The sequence below is a fragment of the Rhinolophus sinicus genome, linkage group LG17 (assembly GCF_036562045.2).
Source record: "Rhinolophus sinicus isolate RSC01 linkage group LG17, ASM3656204v1, whole genome shotgun sequence".
NCBI classification, from domain to species: domain Eukaryota; kingdom Metazoa; phylum Chordata; class Mammalia; order Chiroptera; family Rhinolophidae; genus Rhinolophus; species Rhinolophus sinicus.
In genome coordinates this window covers 3615328-3625500 of record NC_133766.1, presented here as the reverse complement: position 1 = coordinate 3625500, position 10173 = coordinate 3615328, and the positions used below count along the sequence as shown (strand labels likewise).

At 52.8% G+C, this 10173-nt stretch overlaps 2 long non-coding RNA genes across 2 annotated transcripts in view; both read right to left on the bottom strand.

Moving 5' to 3' along the window:
• Positions 1 to 1466: 1466 nt before the first annotated feature.
• LOC141569388 (uncharacterized) lies at positions 1467 to 2502 on the bottom strand. The gene is made up of 3 exons (XR_012493004.1): positions 2049 to 2502; positions 1795 to 1914; positions 1467 to 1702 (listed from the first exon to the last, which is right to left on the bottom strand). It is a non-coding gene; the product is annotated as an uncharacterized LOC141569388 (long non-coding RNA).
• Positions 2503 to 4532: 2030 nt separating this feature from the next.
• Positions 4533 to 10173, bottom strand: part of LOC141569387 (uncharacterized) — a 320431-nt gene continuing 314790 nt past the window's right edge. Inside the window, exons 5-6 of the long non-coding RNA XR_012493003.1 lie at positions 8232 to 8385; positions 4533 to 4717 (exon numbers count right to left, since the gene is read on the bottom strand). This is a non-coding gene — a long non-coding RNA (uncharacterized LOC141569387). The remainder of the gene's footprint in view (positions 4718 to 8231; positions 8386 to 10173) is intronic.

Below are 10173 nucleotides of genomic sequence, written 5' to 3'. Positions count from 1 at the left end.
GCCGCCTTTCTGTCTCCAAGGTCAACCTTGCAGGTCCAAGGACAAACTTGGACTGAAAAGAATGAGCTCTTTCCCTCTAATCTTTCTCAAAGCCCACCTGCAAGACCTAAGCAAACCTGAAAATACCTGCAATCAGGAGAGAAGCAGGCACCTCCAGCCCCGCCCCAAAGGGGCTGCTACAGGCAGGGCTCTGACAGGGCACCCTGCAGAACAGGGCTGAGAGAGGATGCCTGGCCCGCTTTGCACCTGCAGGGTTTCCTTTGGAAAAGCCCCAAGTTGGTGGTGGAAGTGCAGATATGATGCCCCTGGTCCCCTCCCATCAGAAGTTACCTCATGGAGGAGTTTCCAGCAGGACAGGTCACCTGCAAGGGCATGTGTATGTGGTTGCCGACTGTGTAAGAGGGAGGGAAACCTGTGGGCAGAATCAGCAGCAAAGGATGAAGGGGGGGGAGTTGCAAAGGAAGGGGTGAGGGGGTTTAGGGGGGCTGTGTTGCCCTCCTTGTGCATGCTCCCCTCTTCCACCCTTCCCATCCCCCCCCTTGATTTCCCCCCTCTTTTTCCCTCTCTCCCTCTCTCTCTCTTTTCCAGTGGAAGCCGGGGTTAAAACAAAGTATGTGGAGAAAGGCTTACAGTGACAGACTTAACTAGAACCCCTATTTTGTCTTTAAAAAGGAGTTGTCTTACCCTAGCTCTCTGGCTCTCTAGGGCTGTAGCAAATGTCTAATAGATTGGGTCAAGATCCTGGGTCTGGCCAGGATGAGCTTTCTCTCCTGTCCTTGACCTGTGTCTTCCTCTGGGGGATACTCCCTCCTCTGGCGATAGCCCCCCAGCTTGGCTCACTCTCCCACCCCTGCATGTAAACGCCTCATGGGTTCTGACAAGTCCTGAGGGTCATGGCTTCACAGCCAATGCAGCATCTCACTCTAAACCAGCCTCCCCTAGGATCCCCAGGAACCTCCCTGTTTCTGCCCAAACCCAGTATTGCCCCTGGAGGACATGAGCTCAGCCCCATGGGAACCAGACACACACGCCCCCTCACAGGCCACTCTAGACCATCTGGAATTGTTTCACCCATCTAGCCCCATCGACCTGGAGAAGAGCGAAACCGACCTACATTCACACTCTCAGCTTTAGTACTTGCTAGCTGTGTGACCTTGGGCAAGTCACACGTTCTCTTCAGGGCTGGTCCCTTAGTTGTAAAAATGGAGTGTTACATTGTTGCAAGAATTCAATGGGAGATGTGGGACAGTGCTAAGCTCAGTGCCTGATGCATAGCAAGAGCTATTCAATAGCTTAATTATAATTAGCTGTTTCCATTTGATTGTCTGACCTTGGGGCTGTTGCTGACTTTACCACCTTCCCACTCTAACACCCACCCCCTGCCAGGACGCGGAGTTCCCTTAGAAGGTCACCCTGACTAATTCCCCACCCTCTGTGCCACCTTTCCCGTTGCTTTCCAATGTGCTTCCTGCTCTGTGACCTCCTCTAACTCTAGTAATGAGTAACTTGAACACTTCACGCTCCTTTGGGCTGAGCTGGGCTGGGCTTTGTTCTGAGGCTCCTTCTATGAAGGGCGCTGTGGCAGCAGGTTGAAAGCAGAAAGTGCGTGGTTCTCCGGAGGGAGGGCTGCCTCAGTAGGTGGAGTGTGTGGCTGGGCGTGGGGTGGGGGAGGTGCCCACGGAGGGGGGTGGATCCAGTGCTTCTGGAGAAAGAAGGAGGAAGGACTTTAGAGACTCAAGGCCAAGAGAACAATTTTTCTCTGCAGGCTCAGGGAGAGGAGTGGGTCCAGCTTACCGTGACTCATTCTGCCCAAGACCAGTGCTGTGTGGGGGTGGGCAGAGGGGAAGCAGAGTGCAAGGATGGCAGCAGCATCAGGGACCTGAGGGACCTCTGTCCAAGTGAGGATGACAGGTTCTAACCCAGAAAACAGATAGTATAAAATGGAGGTTCACCTGTCTGCAAAAGAGGGGGTGCCACCTGGCTGGATGCACAAGGGAGATCCAGATCTGAACCCCCCCCCCCAAAAAAAAAGCTATTGGCTCTCTGACCCCCTTGGCCAAACACAGTGCAGTCTGCTCTGCGGAGGACTCCGGAAGGCTGAGCCACCAATCCCCTGGTCACAGGTCACACACAGCAGGTTTTCTGTCCGGCCGCCCTGGGGTATTTTAAGTGCAGAGTGGAGCGGGTGAGGGTATGCGTTGCATGATGACTCATCTTGGCAGCAGGAACTGTGTGCAGGGCTGAGGAAAAGGACTCGGTGGCAGGCTCTGTTTGCAGTGGAAAGCAGCCAGATGCACAGCTCTGCAATGGAGGGCAGGGGCTACGCGCGAGCTCTGGGAAATGCTGCCGGACCGGTCGGTCACCGCGGCAGGCCGGGGGTGGATGCCTGGCAACACGGATCGTGGCCTGGGCCGCGCGTCCTCACCATGCATCATGGATGCCTGAGCGCACCACAGCATGACCTCCCGTGCTTCACCATGGACCCTGCATGTTTGACAGGAAAACAAATCCTTCTCTGGAGACCAGAGACCTGACGGGATAAGAAGAATTATCCCTTCATTACCTTCATTTAAAGTCATTCTGGCACTTGCCTGTTTCACTGGGTCTGGAACTGAATTACCGTCCCGGGTGAGGGCATAGGATGAAAATTTAAAAAAAGGGCGGCCGGTTAGCTCAGTTGGTTAGAGCGTGGTGCTCGTAACACCAGGGTTGCCAGTTCCATCCCCTCATGGGCCACTGTGAGCTGCACCCTCCACAACTAGATTGAAGCAACTACTTGACTTGGAGCTGATGGGTCCTGGAAAAAACTTAAAATAAATAAAAGTTAAAAAAAAAAAAAAAAGAAAAGAAAAGAAGGAAAAGCGGGGAGGGCTACTATTCCTTGATAAGGTGGACTCTTCCGGCCCTCAGTAGAAGTGACAGGTTACTTTCTCACCACCTGGGTCACTAGCCCCTGCCTGGCAGACTTGTGGGAGTTGCTTTCTGCTAAGCTATTTCCCAACGTGTAAGTCGGGAAATTGGTGAGATATGCCTGGATGTCTCTCCACCCTCTCGTGCTTTGCCAAATTGCTATGAGGTGCGTGCGTGGCAAACAGAAGAGGACGCACAGAGAAGGATTTTTGTTTTGTTTGTTCGACCACAGAGGTACACGGTCTTCGCAAGTATTCACGAGGTAGTGGGAGGTGGGAATGAAGGAAGCAGGACTGAGCCCGCTGCTAAACTGTTGTCCAAGCTTTCGGACCAGCTCACTTGCCCCTTGGTACTTCCCCAGTGCAGGGTAAGAGGCTGGATTTGTTTTTTCCTTGGAAAAAATGTCTGGTACCAACCAGCGCATCCTCTAGGCTTCAGAAAATACAGTTCCTTCCCAGAATTTTCCATCTGCTTAATAAGTAACAAGTGGACACCCCCTCTGAGAAGCTAAGCTCAGTGAGGGGAGTCCCCACGTGTCATTGTTGTCAGAGAGGCGTGATCTTGTTGGCCTGAGGGACAGAGGTAGATGAGAATCTGGGGCATTTTATGATCCTTTTCCTCCTGGACACTTAAGTCTTCCAGAGATTCAAGGAATGTCGATTTCGTGATCTGCTTAATTTTCAACTTCCTCCTGCAGCCGTAGCCCAGGGCCCGGAGGGAATGGGTAATGACGGTAGGAAAACTCACTGTGGACAGAGCTGATGATAATATCAGAGATTTTCTAATCCAAAGTCCCATCTCCAGAACGAGGTCAGCTGGCCTCGAGGTGACTACTCCTGTGTGCTCCCTACCTGGTAGGAATGTTCCAGTGTTGGGAAACTGAGCGAAAACCTAGCTCTTAGGAACTGCGGGCCACTCCTGGGTCTCCCCTGGGGAGAACACAAGTCTGGTGCATCTTTACTGTGTCAGCTCTACAGACATCGAAAGCAGCTCTCCTGCCGCCCTAATTTTTATCTTTCAAAGCATAGAAAGTCCCCAGTTCGTCAGCCTTCGTATGAGATGGTTTCTATCGCCCCCGTCCCCCATGGTACCTTCATCTGCAGGATTTCCCGTTTATTGATGTCCTTTTTAAAAGCAAACCCCCTGGTTCTGGGGACGGCGGCATCCAGTGGAGCTCATTTTTGCAGGTAATCAGGACATTATCATTTTTATCAGTTCCTGTCCTCCTAACACTACCCCATCACAGCCTCTTGGCGCCCAGGCCTCTCTAACACAGAAGCCCGATAAACGTTTTAGAAAAAGCTCCCCTTGCACGTGTAAAACATCAGTAACAAACCCTTTCCCAAACTGATGTCTCCCTCCCCACCCCACCCCTGCCCCAAGTCTAGGTGAAGGAAAATGGACATTCATGAAGCAGTCAGGGAGGGAGACAACAGTCCCTGTGCTGTGGGACAAAGTGCTGCAAACGCCAGCCTCCAAGGGACTGTGCTGGGCCAGGCTGAGGCTCCTTATTCTGGTTTCGCCCGCTGATGTGACACAGTGGCCTCCTCCTGCTTCCTTCTCACCACCCGGACTCCCTCTGCTGCCCTGCTCAGCTCCCATGCCGGTCAGCTGTCCAAGGTGTTCATGGGCCTGCATTTCTCACCTTCTTGCAGCCGCAGTCCCCACTGCAAACTGGCAAAGGCTTACTTTGCTGTTCGTCTCAATCCAGGTGGAGGAGTCAGGGTGGCCCTGTCCCACTTGCACAGGTCATGGGTCATTGGGAAACCTCAGCGCTGACCGTCGTATGTCCATCCCTCCGATGTGTCTGCGATGTGGAGAAGGGAGACATGTGGTTACAATGGCTGCCTAGCTGTTGGCTGGCACGAGACACACGTTCAGAGAGGCAGGCAGACAGGTGGGCAAACAATACACACAGCAAAGGACCTTTGACTCCCTATCTCTTCTTTCTGAGGCACTTCATCTTTCCACAACATTCTAGAAATGTTGCATTTTAACGTGGACAGTTTCTAGGAATCAAACCAAAGAGAAGAACTGAAAAAAGACTGTTTTGCATTTATTTTACTTTGGGGAGGAGGGAGGAGGCAGGAACATGCAAAAAAAAAAAAATGCATAAATTAGATTGTACTTAATTTATACCCAGTCTCTGTACCAAGGAATCAGAAGGAGTTGATGACGCCGAGTAGAGCCTCAGCGGACTGGCTGTTTGCAGTATCAGCACCCTAGCCAACAGCGTAGTTTTGGCATTAATAAGTGGTAGCCTTCAGGCTCTCCTACCTACCGTCTACGTGGCACTGCAGCCAACAGTCCCATGGGAGGACAGGACCCCTTTGCTGGAATTTAGGAAATGCATCCTGAATGCCGGGGGCCCTGCTGCCCAGTCACCTGGCACGACACTACCTGCCAGGGTACTCGGCTGCCTGCTCCTAAAAGTCATTGGTGCGTCTTGCCTCACGGTGACACCACCAAGGGCACTGCCCACATACATGAGCGGGAGGGTGAGGAGACCAGGGTCACCGGCCCTGGCTTCCCGAGAGCTCTTGCTCCACGGAAACCTGCTGCTGTCGTCCAGCAGCGACACCGGTGAGTGGTAAGTGCTTTTATCAAACACTCTAAGTCAGATACCGCGCCAAGGACTCAACATGGATTCACGATCCTCCTGTGAGCTCCTTTACGTCACCTTCCACACAGCGTAGTGATGGCATAGGCCCTTGTGATAGTTCATTTTATGTGTCAACTTGACTGGGCTGAGTGATGCCCAGGTGGCTGGTGAAACGTGTGTGTGGGGGGGAGGGGGGAGGGTACCTGGAAGAGGTCGCATCTGAGACGGTGCACTCAGGACAGGAGGTGGCCCTCCCGAGTGTGGGCCCATCTATTGGGGGCCCGAGTCGGACAGAGGGCAGACGGACAGCCACGTCTCTGTCTGCCCAGCTGAGACATCCGACTCCTGCCCTCGGACGTCACTGCACCTGGTCCTTTCAGACTCAGACCAGGGCTTCCCAATGGGCCCCCGGATGCTCGGGCCTTCGGACAGGGCCTGAATCTCACCACTGGCTCCCCTGGGTCTCCAGCTTCCAGATGACAGGTGGAGGGACTCCCTGCTTCCACACCTGCGTGAGGTGGCTGCCACAGGATAGCCACATTCCACTGGTTCTGTTCCTCTGGAGAAGCCTGATACAGTCTTGTTCTTATGAGCTCCATTTTATGAATGAAGCAACGAAGTCCCCCACAGATTACAACCCTAAGGCTGACAAGAAGGAAGGGCACGTTCAGACGCAGGCAGCCTGGCTCAGACCCTCTTCCGAAGGAAGACATGCCCTCATCAAAAGCACAAGCGTAGCTCATGGCGCCCAGGTATGCAGTCATGTCAAGGACCCTTGTGTCTTACGTTCGGGGCTCCCCAAGATCACGTAAGTCTTCCTTGGGTCACAGATGAAAGGAGCCTGTCTTGGATCCACGTTCTCATTTGTCCATCATTCACCAACCACCTCCTGTATGTACAGTATCGCCTTCGAAACTGCAGAAATACCACAAAAGACTTGAGAGCTCTGGGCTGGACCTCTTCGTAGCACACAGTAGAGTTGGCGAGGCGAGCTGCACGGCGGTGAGCAAACGACAGTGTGAGGTGGTAAATGATTATGGCCTCCAATGGACACCCCAAACACGGGCGACAGAGGAAGGGAGAGGACGGGAGTGGGCCCTGAACAGGCCCCGAGCGCGGATGACAGCAGCGTCCGTCTGTCCATCCCCCGAGTACCCACGCGGCTTTGCTGGGGACCCGAGAGTTGAGGTGGTCGAGCAGCTATGTTCCACGTGGGGACAGCCTGGTCTGTGCCAAGGGCGCTAGGGGAGCACACAGGAGCGAGACTCGCCCGCCTGACAGTTGGGAAGGCTTCTGCAGATGGTGACACCTGGACAGGAAGCGTTGGCCTGAGTGGGGGCAATGGCGTGACAGGTGCAGGGGACACGTGGGCAAATACAGACATGTGGGCTGTGCTCAATCAGGGCAGACTGAGGGACAGCCTTGGCTGGGACAAAGACATGTTTTCCTTTTTAATAGACAAAAGACACAACTTAAAGGAGCAGAGCGTAGAGGGCCCTTTCTAAGGAAGAAGCAGAGCGAGAGGTCAGAGTTTATCAGAGAACAAGCACTGGCTTCCTTCCCAGCACTCCCCGTTTCTCAGCGGTGGGAAGGAGAAGAGACTGGGTTCCTCCAGCGCAGAAACCAGGTCTGCCCCTTGCTGGCTTCTCCACAGCTCAGCTGAGCGCCCCTGGTGAACCGGATGCCGCCCGCCCGGGCTCCATGCCCCGCGTTCAATGGCACCAGCGGAACTACCTGTAAAGCGCCTTAACAGACAGCACCCTCCTGCCCTCCCCTCCCCCAGGGCTTCTGCAGGAAGCTTGCTCAGGGGAACTGGGCATGCTCTGTCTGTGGACTTTCTTTTCCCTTCAGCGCCAATTCTCAATGAAATCAGAATCAGACTGAAGGAAAGCAGGCAGGGGGCTCATGGGATAGCTGACGCATCCTGTGACTCCCATTTTCTTAGCTTTCACCTGCATCTGGGTGTGAAGGGACCATGCTCTTACGTGGAGGGGATAATTCTTCCCACTGCAACACAGGGGAAGGAGGAGGTGTCCCCTTCCTCTGTCAAGGGTGGAGGACAGATGTCTCTGACCCGACCCCCTCTCCAGTTTGGAACTGAGCCCTCCACCCCTACCCCCCACACAGAGTTTTCCCGTATTGCTTTGGTTCTGTGGCTCTCCCAGTGCTATAGTTTAACAGCAAGTTGATAAAATATCTTTCTGGAGTTTGCTTGCGAGACTCACACTCATGTATAACACTGACCTCCAGAAAAACGTATTGTAAGTTCCACATAAGCAATAAACACAACCTGCTGGTAAGATGAGAACTTTTCATCCTAATAAAAATTTCCTCTGACTGGCAGAGTGGGCACAGGGGTTGGGTGAAGCTGAGCACCCAGGTCTTAGAAACTATCACATTGGTAAGAGAATTTAGAGTCTGTTTTTCAGACGAGGAAGTGGAAACCCAGCGAGGGAAAATGGCTGACGAACTACTGCCCCCAGGCCACGTTCATTTCCCATCCGTGACTCCGCTTGGGATGACACATGAAGGTGGAGAATCGTGTTGTCCACATCTGGGGGACCCCCAAGAAGGAACTTCACTGTGACCCTCCATTAAAGAAGCAAAAAAGGAAAGAAAAATCCCCATGATGGTTTTCTCGGTTAGAGCTAGAGTTGGCTGTAAGCGAACCCACAAAATAACAACTGCCTCAACAACATAGGGTTTATTTCCCACTCACTTCCAAGTCCTGAGGAAGGTGGTCCAGGACTGGGATGATGGCTTGATGCCATTACGTCCTCCGTGAGCCAGGCCCCTTCCAGCTTATCCCTCCTATGTGGCCCTTGCTCTCATGGCACAAGAGAATGCCCAGGATGGCAGTGGTCACAGCCAGGCTGGAAGAAAGAACACAGGAGAAGAGGAAAGTCGGGAGTGCCAACCACCCTCTACGGAAACATGCATCCTGGAAACTGTCGGCTCCCATCTCATTGATCAGAACTTAGCTTCAGGGCAACACTTGGCTATAAGGGAAGCTAAGAAATACAGTCTTTATTTGGGGGCACCGTGTGCCCAGCTAAAAATCAGAGGCTCTATCCCAGTCTCTGCCACAGCAATGCAGGGAAATTTGACACATACTGCTTTGTTCTTCTGTGTTAGTTATCACTCAGGCCTTTTTCAAAACACAAATCCTGGAAGGGGTACCATGACCGGACATTGGACTGTCCAATGAGGACATCAAATCTCTTTCTTCCCTACTAGTGGACGGAGGGTGGGGAGGGGCGGGCACCACCGAATGAATTTATCTAGAGGTGCTGCGTCTGTCACAACCTCATTATTTGGCTCCAGGAGAACCCACTGTCTTCTCTGTGACTTCATTTTACTACCAGATTAAAAAACAAAAAAGACAACGCTCCCAGTGTTTGAGGGGCTTGGATGACACCAGCAGGCAGGAATACATAGATAGGAATACAAACGACAGATTTTAAACACTCCAGGTAAACATATTCTGAACAGAGCACTAGACTTAAGCTTCTCAAAGGCAAGCCCAGGGTCTTTGTCAAAGAATCCTGAAATGTTAGGCCTGGAAGGGACGTTAGACATGGTCTGATCTAAGCTCACGTTTTGGCTAAAGATAATCTCTTTCTCTGTCTCCCTGACACGGCCTAGTGCCCTGGCTTGTATACAGCAGGCATCTATTAAGTAGCAAGTGCATAAACAGTGACGGTCCATTAGATGCTCTGTGATTGGCCTTCACCCCTGCATCCCTGTTAATAAGGCTGCGGAACCATCTGGACCTCCTAACACATTTTATGCAATCATTAGTCACTCCTGTACGAGGTCAGTGGGTTTTTTTAATGAGCTCTTCCCTCCTGAAATGCCCTTCCCTGCAGCTCAGAACACGAATTCAGGGCATTGAAGCCTTTTGCAGACAACATCCCAGGGCCCTTTCGCTCGTGTGGGACCTACAGTAACGCCACAGCATTTGGGGAACACTGTGGAATGCTGTGCTATTTACGTCATCCGTCCCAGCTCCCTTGCAAGGCTGGGAACCGTAATGTAATGTCATCGCAAGTTCACCTCTGCCCTCCCTCTTGAAATGCTTTCATTTTCTAACAAGTGGCTCCTGCATTTGCCTTTTGCCCTGGACCCTGCGGTTTGTGCAGCCGGTCCTGCCTGCCTGGCGTCCTGTGTGTGCCTGAGCATTTTCTCTTTCCCCTCCGCCTCCCACCCCCTTCTCAAAGGCAGGGCCATCACATGGGTCCATCTAGGTGGGGTCGAAGACATCGGCCAGGCCTTGAGACTAAACCAGGAAGTGTGTTCCTCCAACTATTCTGTCCCTTCATGCAGATTGCCAACCTGCTGGGACGGAACGAACCTGTGTCAATCATTGACTGGTGTGAGCCACCAGCTGTGGGTTCAGGGACTCGGTTCGCTTAACCACTGCCTCAGACCCGTGACATAGAGGCTAGTCCTCTGGTTTCACAGATGGGAGTCCTGAGGCTCGGGGACATTGGCCGGTGGCAGGGCTCACGTGTGGAACTCTGACTTGGGACTCCAACGCCCACTGCCGTTTCCCTGCCTTTGCTGCCCTCAGACCTGGGACACGTGCCCTGAGGTCTTAGTATTGCCTGAAATACTAATGCCCTTGCCCACCATTTTCAGACCCTCCCCTTTGCACAGGA